Here is a 10902-nt window from a genome sequence, read left to right on the forward strand (position 1 = left end):
TAGATAGCAGTTTCCACATTAAAACTGTGTACATGATTTTTTTTTTTTTATTATCTGCCAATTGGTGATAAGTGGTAAACAAAAGAAAAGTGATTGTTTTGTAACCCATTCTGCCTCCCAAGGGGGCACCAGGAATAAAAGAAGAAAGAAAGAGATAGGAAAAGATCAACCTCCCTGTTAACGTACCTAGCAAACCCAGATGACATTGACCAGTAGAAACAATTTGAAATTCATGATCTATGGAATGATTTCAGTAGGGTACCGCTGGTTAGTCAAGGTTGTAAATGGTAAACAAACTTAAATTTTAAGCATTTATGGGACATGATTCGCTGAGAGATGTTGGTGTCAGCTTTATAATTATCAGAGTATATGATGGACGTTCTTTATAAATTAAGTAGCTTTCTTTATGGAAACTATTCCCTACTTACAATGTTTGAAGATTTTGTCTGTCAACTCTGGGCCAGGATATCCCCGGTATGGCAAGAAAGATTGTGGAGATCTGGTGGTCTCAGATTTCTTTGTATTTTATTGGGTAATTTGTGGGTTTTGAGTCTTTGCTTATTCTGTACTGAATTCTCCATTTTGCCTGATGCTATATTATCTTCTTTTCCCATATATGTTCAACTCTATCCAGCTATTTCACCATGAATAAGAATGGGTATCTAATATGAAATGGGCTTCCCAGGTGGCTTGGTGGTAAAGAATTGCCTACCAATGCAGGAGACATGGGTTCAACCCCTGAGTTGGGAATATCCCCTGGAAAGGGAAATGGTAACCCACTCCAGGATTCTTGCCTGGGAAATCCCATGGGCTGAGGAGTCTGGTGGGCTAGAGTCCATGGAGTTGCAAAGAGTTCGACATGACTTGACTACTGGAAAACAACAACAATATGAAACACATCTGCTTTTCTCTCCCTATAGGTATCTATATAGTAATATTTCATTCTTTCTGACCTGACCAAAGGTCATTTATTCAACCTAAAATTTGAGTCAGTCATGGTGTTGGGAATTGAAGCTATAATGACAAAGAATACAGATTTTTTTGCCTGACAGCATGGGATTATGGTCTAGTAAGCAAGACATGTATTAATGTAATGTAATAATTCTTTAAGTGTCTCCAGTTTTGCTATGCCCTAACCTAATATGTGGAGTTAGGAATATTTCCTTAGTGAAGTGTCATCTAGAACAAGACCTAAATATTAGACAAAGTGGAGAGGAAGATGAAAAAGATGGTTACAGTGCTTGCTTCGGCAGCACATATACTAAAATTGGAACAATACAGAGAAGATTAGCATGGCCCCCGTGCAAGGATGACACGCAAATTCATGAAGTGAAAAAGATGGTTACAGACAAAGAGAGAAGCCTGATCGAAGGCCCTGAGAACAGCACATGAGGACTGGAGGCAGGCCACATGGCTAAAGCATAGGGCCTGATAGGGTGAAGAAGGGGAGGGCTAGACTGGGGCTAGGTAATGGAAGGCTATGAACGCCATCTGAAAGGGCTGTGGCCTTCAACCTCAGAACGATAGAACACCATGGAAGACAGTTTGCATTGTTTTAGACGAAACATCATCATCTTTCTCCCCCGCCCCCCAGATTGACTGTTACTTGTGTTTTATGCTAATTCCCTCCTATCCTGTTCAAGATCAGTCATCTCTTTTACTTTCATCTTCAAATCCTGTTTACCTGTCACCAACTTCCCCTCCTCAATATTCCCAGGCAGACCTAGACTATAGAATTGTTTTTCTTTTTTTTTTTTTTTGCATTATTGTTTTTACAAACCATTTGCTGAGTGCCAAGTGTCATATCAACATTGAATGTATTGCTTAATTGTCTTCTGTGATTAAAACTTCAGCTTATTGTAATGAGTTACTTACTCCGCAGGGTTATCAAGATACAACAACTTGATTCTTCCTTTAACAAATGTCTACTGGGTAACTATTAGGTGTGAAATTGGGAAATATGGATGAGGTAAAAAAACAGACAAGGTCAGTGACCCTCAAAAAACTTAGAAGTGATTGTGGCTCAGGTTGAAGAGAAGGAATACGATAAGAAAGCAAGTGAATATGTGCTAATTGCACATGAAAATATCTACAGGAAAAAGTGATTTTAAGCTATAAAGTAGCTTAAATTTGTACATTAATTTATTCATGAATTCAAATCTGTTCTGTGAGTTTACTATGTTCAGTAGGAAACATCAATAAGAGAGGGTGCTGATCTTACAGAACTCACATTCCCAGGGGGCAAATAAATGAACTGATAAACTGCTTTACAATGAGAAAGGTGATATAACAGAGGAGAGAGTAAACCACTGGAGGGGAGACTCAGTATACTTAAGGCAGTAGAGACAAGACGTCATAGAGAAGATAAATCTAGGGAGATGGATTTTAAATTAAAATGAGTAAAATGCTTTAAAAGATGGGGTTCAGTCTTTAATAACTGAAAGATTAGCATGAGTGTATGGATAAATGAGGAAGAGTTTGGCATGTGATCCTGTGAGACTGGGTCAGTGGCTGGGACACAGAACAGAAGAGAAATATTCATGAGCTCCTGTAGCCCTATATTCCAAATTAATGTTATTAGGATTAAATTTCATCAGGATTGAGGCATTAGCCTTGAATCAGCTATTCAGCTCAGCTAGATTATCAAATAAATAAATTAAATAAGTTCATAGTATAATTAGCTATTTATCCCATTACCTTTCATAGTGAAATCAAGCCAACAACTAATTAAATAGGATTAGTCTTTTCAGGGAAGACAGAACCACATTTTTCTTTCTCTTTGGGATTAATGAAACTTTCCATTCAGCAATATGCATTTCATCACCAAACTCAAATTCCCACTGGGCTTCAAGACATTAGTATTTTAATATTTATGATGATGTTGAAGTATAGCCAGTGATTGTGTTTTCCGTTATAAAAGTAACAGTAAGAACAACCATTTCTTATGTATTATGAGTTTGCTGCCTGCTACCAGAACCCTTAGGGAAAAAATTCCATTAAAGGAAATCAAATTAATAAACGTGTGTCTAGCCACACCATCACAGTCATCATTTTAAAATTACATTATCATTCACTTTCTTTGATAGAAATGTAGTTATTATTATAGATCATCATCACAAAATCAATGTTTTGAGCTTCAAAAATATATGTCTCTTTTGGCTTTAAATTCATCTGCTAGCAAGAGTCTGGTGTTACTGCAGTGTATTAGTATGAAAATATATCCATGAATATTCATTCATGAGCATCAGCTTCTCAGTTTAGATAGTTAGCTTTTTAGTATAGTTTCTTTCATTTTACTTGGCCACTATCCATTATTACTTTGCATTTACACAGCCGCTTTTCTCTAAGGAATCTAAAGTACTGTAGTTTAATTGTCCAAAAGAAATGGTGTCAGGGTAGAGGAAAGGGAGGTAGAAATATGTGTTTCCTGATTGTCTCAGGGAATTGGGAGATACTTAATTTTAGTTCTGGCTTTAAGCCCAGACAGTGAGGCTGTGTCTACACAAGTGAGGTTGTATGTGAGACTTCTAAATTTTGCATGTTTCAAGAAATTCACAACGTTATTCTACCTAAACCAGTAGTTCTCAACCTGGAACAGTGTTCCTCTTCTCTCCATCCACCCTACTTAGCAAAATTGGGCAACGTCCAGAGAGATTGCTAGGTTGGGGAGGAGTTATGCTGTTATCCTGTGGATAGAGGTCAAGGATACTGCTAAAATCCTGCAATGCACAGAACAGCCCCCCACACGAAGAATTATCCATCCAAAATTTCAGTAGTGCCAAGATCAGAAAGCTTGATAAGTCTTAATACTATAAGCAAACAATTTGTCTTTTACTTATTGAAGAAGTCTAATACCAAATAATCATGGCAGGTGCCAAATATAATGCTCATTTTACTGAAATATCATTTGTAATAGGGAGAATTTCTACATGTGGTGTAACATGAATCCTTAATTCATCTCTAAAATATTCCTGTTATGTATCTAAAGTAATAAAGGAACTCTCTTCTGATTCTCATTTTATCTGGAGTGTCTGAAACCCTCCCTGCTTTTTTGTGGAGTCAAGTCATCTTCTGACCAGTGTTCCCAAGTTAACCCATACAGATACTAACAGGGCCTCTTATTTCAAGTCAAGGAGATTAACTCTAATCATTGTCATTCTTTCCCCCTCCAAAGGAATTCAGTGCCTTCCTTAAAGTATTCAAGAACAGGAAGTGCACTAGAACTGAAGTTTTTATAGGAAAGAATATATTAGCCCAGACATATACACAAAGTAACCATTTAAATAAAGAAATTTATTTTCAATTTTCACTTTTAGAAGTGTGTTAAAAAAATGGGAAGAAATGTTGTATTGTTTGTAACATTTGGATACAGTTATATGTATATAAGATAGTTTAAGTTTTTGTCTCATCCCCTTCAAATTTTTTCATGCAATATATTAATTCCATATACTGCAAAAAGTATTCTTGCCTGGAAAATCCCATGGACGGAGGAGCCTGGTAGGCTACAGTACATGGGGTGCCAAAGAGTTGGACACGACTGAGTGACTTCACTTTCACTTTCACGACTAATAGGTAATTCTGATTGACATTCTTTTCCCTGCAAAGATAAGCTCTTTATGTGTGTGTGTGTATATATATACATATATATGTGTGTATATATATATATATATATATATATGTACTCATTAAGCATATAGCCTGTGACTCCTTCTAGAATGTGTCCCTCCATCTCAAGAAACATCTTAATTCCTTAAGCAAATAGGATTCCTGTAGATGCATCCAACCATGCCATGAACATATCCAGACTGGTTGATATCTCAGAGGGTTACATAGTTTAAAATTAGTCTAGGATTTATAACCATATAATATTCAAAAACAAAAACAAAGCTGTATCATTTCAGAAGTAAAAATAAAAAGAAAGAGAGCAGCTTGCAAGCAATTTCTAATCATCCATAAGTGAAACATCTGGTTCCAAATGTGGCCAGTTTTGTCTACTTATTTAGCTCTTACACGCATACTCCAGTCATCTTTTCTTATATGCTGATTTTTTAGAAGCATAAAAGTTAGAACAATTTTTGTTCATTTGGTCATTTTGAATACCCACGTGTTATGGATTGAATTGCATTGCTCCCAGATTCATATTTCGAAGTCCTCACCCCAATGTGACTATATTTGGAGATAGGATCTTTATGGGGAAAGGACATAGCCTATTTTCCTGTATCACCTAGCACCATATCATCATAGGTGGTTTAGTCACTAAGTCGTGTTCGACGCTTGTGAATCCATGGACTCTAGCCTGCCAGGCTCCACTGTCCGTGGGATTCTCCAGGCAAGGATACTGGAGTGGGTTGCCATTTCCTTCTCCAGAGGATCTTCCTGACCCAGGGATCGAACCCGGGTCTCCTGCATTGTAGGCAGACTCTTTATTGACTGAGCTACAAGGAAAGATAAAGCATTAGGTGACAATCAATTATTTTTTGAGTGAAGGATATTTTCTTGAATGCAAATGACTCTTTGCCATGACATTTCTATCATCCTTTTGCCATGGTTTTAAAATACCAAGTTTATCTAATAACTGGAGTATGGCATGTAATTTCCATGGGTATAGTTTTATTTATCTCATACATTTATCTAAATTGGTTTGTTCAATCAACCTTAGGTACACTTTGCAATGTTTAAGGATTTTATAAGGTTTCAGACAATTAACATCTTGCAATACTGTTGGTTTCTGATAGAAATGTCTTCAATGACTTAATGATATCTGGCTGACTGCTTAAATTTCTAATTACATATTCTTTGGTGTATATAGGTAGATCACTGGTTAAAAACTAATTTATTCATCTAATTATTTCTTTTAAAAAGGAATATTCTGTTGGGAAGCTATGGAGCATATGTATTAGATCTCCATTATCTTCCTTTAGTAGGGTATCTCTCACCAGTGAGTAAATTAAGCTTAAGCTTTTGGACTGTAGCACTATATTGCTCTATGATATGGCCAATTCGCTTTTTTTGTGAGCAGAAAGAGTGAATAAGCTGCTGTAAAATTCCTTAAGAGCACAGAAAATGCCCTTTGCTATGCAGGTTGGGAAAGAGCAAAATCAGGGGATGAAATAGGAAGGAGAATGAAAAATAATCCCTCCTAGTGAGATGCCTATAGCAACTGATGAGGCAGTATTGCTAATGAGCTCCTTAGAGGTGGCCCAACTGAAGCATATTAAAAATCTGGTGAGAAGAAACCGATCTTATGTCTTCAGCTAGAATTTCATTAAACCTTTCTGACAAGATGTGACGAATAGTACTCTATTTGGGGTCGCACAGACTTCAACCTCCCCAAGCTTGGACAGCAGCAAGAGTTCATAGAGCAATGATCATAATAGCTACCATCAATTAAATGCCTCCTAGGTGCCAGGTACTGTACCAGGCATTTTATGGCATCATTACAGTAAATATTTTCATTACCTCTGGGAGTCAGAATTATACTTTTATTATAATGATTTTTTTTAAAGGCAAAAAAAAAAGAGAGAGAAGTTACTTGCTCTAAGGTACACTTGGGTAGAAATGCTAAAATTTGAACTACATATATCTGAACTGCTTTCTAACCAGGAGTTTAATACAGTCAGGATACATTTATTGAGCATAAACTATAATTGAGATTCCAATTGTGCAATTCTGGAATAAGTTGAAAAATGTGCTCTCCCCAAAAAACTCTAGAGCAAAGCTTATTTCTTCAAAACTGAGAAGTTTATATTTTAAGGACAAAGCTTCTGGTCCTCCCCAAATTATGAGAAAACTGAGGAATCCCTTGTGTCTGAAAAATGATACAGCTGATATTTGAACAACCTGAGTTTGAACTGTGTCAGTCCACTTATATGCAGTTTTTTTTCTCAATAAATATTTTGGAGAAATTTTTGGAGATTGATGACAATTAGAAAAAACTCACATATACCACAGATATACCAGATGTACCACATAACCTAGAAATATCACAGAAAAAGAAAAGTTTATGTATGTCATGAAGGCATAAAATAGATGAAATTACTAGGCTATTTTATTATCTACTATAAAATATACACATATCTATTATAAAAAGTTAAAATTTATTAACACCTGTACAAGTGCAGATATGAAGGCATTTGCAGTAGTGAGGTGTAAACAAATGCAGAGATGCATTAAATCATAACTGCATAAAATTAACTGCAGCACACCCTAAACTGCTGCTAATGTTCTAGCCACCTCCTGTTGCTATTGTGGTGAGTCCAAGTGTAGTATCTGCTATGTGACGCTAATCGTCTCTGCCTGAGGACTTTGTCACTCCAGTAAATTGTAAATCTCAGTAAAAAGTGATCTCTTGTGGTTCTCTTGTATTATTTTTCATCATGGTTTGTGCAAAAACGTAAACTTTGAAGAACACCATGGGACTCATGAAGTGCCACCGGTGACACAGGAAGCACTCCCAAAATAGAGGAAAGTCCAGTATTAGAAGAAGAAGTTGAGTTGGCTTGACATATACCACAGGTTGAGGTCTGCAGCTGCAGTTGCCTGCCGTTTCAAGATAAATGAATTCAGCATAAGGACCATTGTGAAAAAAGGAACGGAAATCCATAAAGTCATTGCCACAGCTACTCCAGCAGATGCAAAAATTTGCAATTTTTTCAAACATCCTTTATCTTAGACTGAAAATGCAGCTTTTATGTGGATGCAGGATTGTTATAAGAAAGACATACCTATTGCCTCTAAGTCAAGAAAAAGCGAAGTCATTATATGACAACTTGAAGGTAAAGGATCTAAAGATGGAGAATTTAATGCTACCAAAGAATGGTGTGATCATTTTAGAAAAAGAATTGGCTTTAAAAATATCAGGTGACATGAGAAGCAGTGTCTGTTGACCAAAACCCAGCAAAGTTCCCAGACACCGTTTAGAAAATCATTGAGAAGAAAGGGTTGAGAAGAAGCCTGCACAGGTTTTTAAAGCATATGAAAGTACCCTGTTCTAGAAAAAAAGTGCCACAAAAGACTTGTTAGTGAGAAGAGAAATAAGCACCAGGATTTAAGGCAAGAAGTTAACTCTCCTGCTTTGTGCAGATGCAGTCAGGCTTATGGTTAGGACTACCCTTACCTATAAACCTGCTAAGCCTGAAGCCTGGAAGGGAAAAATTAACATCAGCTGTGAGTCTTTTGGTTGTAAAAGAAGAAGGCTTGGATAATGAGAAACATTTTTCTGGATTGGTTCCACTGATGCTTAATCCCTGAAGTCAGGGAGTACCTTGCCAATAAGGGATGGCCTTTAATGTTTTCTTGATATTGGACAATGCCTCATGAACGCAGAACCTCATGAGTTCAAACTGAAGGCATCTAATTGGTCTACTTGCTCCCAAACCAACTCTAATTCAGCTTCTAGGTCAGAGAATTGTGAGGACCTGTAAGACTCATTGCATGCAATTCTCTATGGAAAGGATTGACAGTGTTCTGGAAGGAAATCCCAATAAAGAGACCATCATGAGAATCTGGAATGATTACACCTTTAAAGATGCCATTGTTATACAAAAAGCCATTTAAGTCATGAAGCCTGAAACAAGAAATTCCTGCTGAAAAAACTGTATCCAGATGTTGTGTATGAATTCACAGAATTTACAACAGAGCCAATCGGGAAATCATAAAAGAGTGCCTCTAAACCAGTGCCAGACAATGGGGAAGACGACATGAAAGAATAGTGTCAGAAACATACTGACATTGGACAGTCTGACAAAAAGATTCTAATTATTCAAGAGTGCTTTTGACTTCTTTTGTGATGTGAACCCTAAGGTCACTGAAACTAAAGAAGTGGAGGAAGAGGGGTTGGTATAGTACAGAAACATTTTTAGAGAAATGAAAAAGCAAAAAATAATGTATTATTTACTTTTGATTCCAATGAATGCTCATAATGTAAACAGAACAGTGAGCTTCAAATACATTGATGGATATTTAGACACAATAGAGTATTGTTATCAAATTAGATAACAAAGCATTGTGTTTATTATTCAGTGACATTATCTCTAGGCTAAACAAATAAAATATAAACATTACAACTCTAAGCACCCACAACAATATCTGTAATCCACAAAAGCAACGTCATTAATATTAGAAAATTTAAAATGAAATATTGTACCACAGCAGATAGAATAGAAAATAACCAAAGTAAGTTTCCAAGTGGGTCACTTGATATAAGATCAGTACCTGTCTTTGTGAGAGTCATTTTCAAACATGAAATATATAAAGTCTCATTACAGATGAGCATTAACAGATACACATTTTCCAGTCAATTTGGATGATAGAGAACAGTAACTTGGGACTCTAAGCAAAATACTCCTCAAATTTTCATTTTTCTCAGTGATAAATCTGTCTCTCTCACACAAACACATCACATACACGCAATTGTTATCAATCACTATTATTTAATTTGAACTTCATCAATTAAAACAATTTTGGAAATGTTTTCTGTCTTGCCATGTAAGTCCCTTATACAGTCTTCTCTACGTGCCTTTTGATCTTGCTGCTGTTGTCACTAAGTCATGTCTGACTCTTTGCAACCCCATGGACTCTAGCCCTCCAGGCTCCTCTGTCCATGGAATTTCCCGGCAATAATACTCGCACGGGTTGCCATTTCCTACTCTAAGGGCCTCTTAACCTACAAAGCCTAAAATATCTACTGCCTGGCTCCTTTACTGAGTGTTTGCCAACACCCATCTAAAGAACATAAAATGTTGCTTTCTACAAAGCAATATTTTATGCTACATAGTTTAAATATTTTAATTCTGCACTTAATTCTGTAGTTGTTTTTAACCTACGGATTAGGTATATGCTTATTATTGATTTATACATTTAAAAAAATTCAGACATAATCACATTGTCTAGTATCTTTGCTATCATTCTTTTTAATGCCTCAGACTTTCCTTTTTTAACACTATTCCTTCTTCCTTAAGTATATCATTTAGAAGGCCTTTAAGGGTGAATTCTGCCTTTATTCCTAATGCATAATTTTTCTGACTATACTTTGAAATTTATTTTCATTCAACATTGGGAAATATTTTACTCTGTCCCTGGGCTTCCACTGAGGCTGCTGAAAGTTCTGCTATTAGTGCAATATTTTCAAATACCCAAAAGGTTTCTAACCTTCAAAATACTAATTACCCATCTAGAGGGTATACCATAGCTAATTTTAGTAATAATCTATAGTCCATAAATGATTTAATATCTTAAACTCCAACATACCTTGCCCTCCTTCTAAATTTTTTCTATATTTTAAATCTGAGCTATAGATAAATTTTAGGTTATAGTGAAATTTTCAAATACAACACCATTGTTGAAAATTTATCTAAATTTTATACTCTGGATAATGATGATTGATAATATATTATTAGGTAATAGTGCCTTTCCTTTGTGCATTCACATACATAGGTGATTTAATTTGATTACAGAAATTAAAATATTGCAGACTTCTTTTAGATATCTTGTTCCATTCATTCATGCAGCAGTCTTAGATACCTGTGGTAGAGGGTAGATTTGAAAACTACACTAGTTTTCAAAAATTGGTGCAATAGCATCTCCCACTGCATACTTGTCTTATATTCTGACTCAGACCCCTCCTTTTGAATTTGGATGTGCTTGTGATTATGATAGATACTGTAATTTCTGAGCTAGAGATGTGATTATGATAGACACTATGATTTCTGAGCTAGGGTTAGAGAAGTGATATAATACCCTCCTGCTTGATTTGGGTGCTCACTGTTGGATCCCAGTCATAGTGAGAAAACCTTGGAGCCTTGCAGACGCTGGTTCAATTGAGAAGCTAATTGAGATTCCTGGTGACGGTATCGACCACCAGGCAGAGGGAGGGAGTCTTCACACCCTTTCAGCCCAAGTCCT

General features: G+C 36.1%; 1 non-coding gene across 1 annotated transcript; it reads left to right on the forward strand.

The window, feature by feature from the left end:
- The first annotated feature begins 1237 nt into the window (after window positions 1–1237).
- On the forward strand, window positions 1238–1344 carry LOC122427920. Its single transcript, XR_006265610.1, has one exon. It is a non-coding gene; the product is annotated as a U6 spliceosomal RNA (small nuclear RNA).
- Window positions 1345–10902: the final 9558 nt, after the last annotated feature.

This window comes from Cervus canadensis, chromosome 25, assembly GCF_019320065.1.
Source record: "Cervus canadensis isolate Bull #8, Minnesota chromosome 25, ASM1932006v1, whole genome shotgun sequence".
Taxonomy (NCBI): domain Eukaryota; kingdom Metazoa; phylum Chordata; class Mammalia; order Artiodactyla; family Cervidae; genus Cervus; species Cervus canadensis.